Source organism: Solea senegalensis, linkage group LG20, assembly GCF_019176455.1.
Source record: "Solea senegalensis isolate Sse05_10M linkage group LG20, IFAPA_SoseM_1, whole genome shotgun sequence".
In the NCBI taxonomy this organism is placed as follows: Eukaryota; Metazoa; Chordata; class Actinopteri; order Pleuronectiformes; family Soleidae; genus Solea; species Solea senegalensis.
The window spans coordinates 14587499-14589129 of record NC_058039.1 but is presented as its reverse complement, the minus strand read 5'-3'; the positions used below and the strand labels follow the sequence as shown (position 1 = coordinate 14589129).

General features: G+C 44.4%; 1 non-coding gene across 1 annotated transcript; it reads left to right on the top strand.

Moving 5' to 3' along the window:
* Window positions 1–1145: 1145 nt before the first annotated feature.
* Window positions 1146–1217, top strand: trnaw-cca. Its single transcript has one exon. It is a non-coding gene; the product is annotated as a tRNA-Trp (tRNA).
* Window positions 1218–1631: the final 414 nt, after the last annotated feature.

Here is a 1631-nt window from a genome sequence, read left to right as displayed (position 1 = left end):
TCGTTATCAGAGCTCGATGACGAGCAGGCCACATGAATCAGGTGTGTTGGAACCTCTGAAACATGCAGGGTCAGAGTATCTAATTCATGCATATACATGTTTGCATATGTTTTCAAAAAATGCCACAATTTGTACCACAATTTTGTACTACACGGTGGTGTAGTGGTTAGCACTCTCGCCTTGCAGCAAGAAGACCCGGGTTCGAGACCCGGTTGGAACAAGGGCCTTTCTGCATGGAGTTTGCATGTTCTGCCCGTGTGTGCGTGGGTTCTCTCCGGGTTCTCCGGCTTCCTCCCACAGTCCAAAAACATGCAATGTGGGGATTAGGTGAATTGGACACTCTAAATTGACCATAAGTGTGAGAGTGAATGGTTGTTTTTCTCTAGTTGTGTGTGGCCCTGCGATGGACTGGCGAACTGTCCAGGGTGTACCCCGCCTATCGCCCGATGTAGCTGAGATTGGCACAGCACCCCCCGCGACCCTCTGGTGGAGGATAAAGCGGTTAGATGATGACTGACTGACTGACTGACTTTAAACACATGTAATCCTTCCCATGCCAGATTGATAGATATGTCATGCATTAACACCTAATGTTGGATCATTCTGATACTTAAATATTGCAACTGAGTCATATCCAGCAACAAGAACCAAGCAGAACTTCCAAAGACCTGACGTCCACATTAGTCATATAAGTCCTTTACTACAGAAACATATTATATATCTAATACTTCAAAAAGTGATACTGTTTAGAGAAACTCTTTCAGCGTCCCCCTTTATGGGTCGACACAGCAGATCACGTCCTGTCCCTCGTGTCCTCTTACTTCAAAGAGCAGGTCCCTTGTGAAGCTTCATAGTATATTCTAATACTTGGGTAGTTCAGAGAAGCCATCCTTAACAAATTATTTGAACTCAGAAACTGAGTAAGACCTGGCTATCAAGACCTTGTGGAGCAATGGTAGTGCAGATCTACTCCAGATCTTCTGAAGGCTTCTTCTTCTTTCATCTCCCTCCATCTTGTCCTATCCCTTGTGTCCTCCTCTGTTACACCAACTGGCCATATCTAAAACATTAAAAAGAAATGCCCTCGTGAAGCTATTTAGTATATCTCATACCCTCATGCCTGATTCGAGGAGTACTCCAACAAGGACCTTGTGGCGCAATGGTAGCGCGTCTGACTCCAGATCAGAAGGCTGCGTGTTCAAATCACGTCGGGGTCATAATAATTTGACTTTAGCATCTAAAGTGCTATATTTCATACTTCAAATAACTGGATCTGAGTGAAGGCACACAGCATGGACAGGCTGTCTTTACTCAATGATTTCAATTTTTCAAATGAGTGAGGAACAACCTTGTGGTCTGGCTCCATACTCCAGATCTGAGTGTTCAGCTCAGGTCAGGGTCTTGTATTATGGTTTAGACTCATATACTTTATACTTTATATTATTCCCGCTCGGCCGGCCCAGTCCGTCAGGAGCAACTTAGGGTTAAGTGAGTGAACAAACACACTGACGTGACACAAATCTGAATATCTGAATTGGCAATCGGGTTTCTGTGAGCCTGAAAACAATCAGATCTGAGTCACATCAACAGAATGAAAAATGGATATGAGTCACTTCAGCCTGCATGCCTAC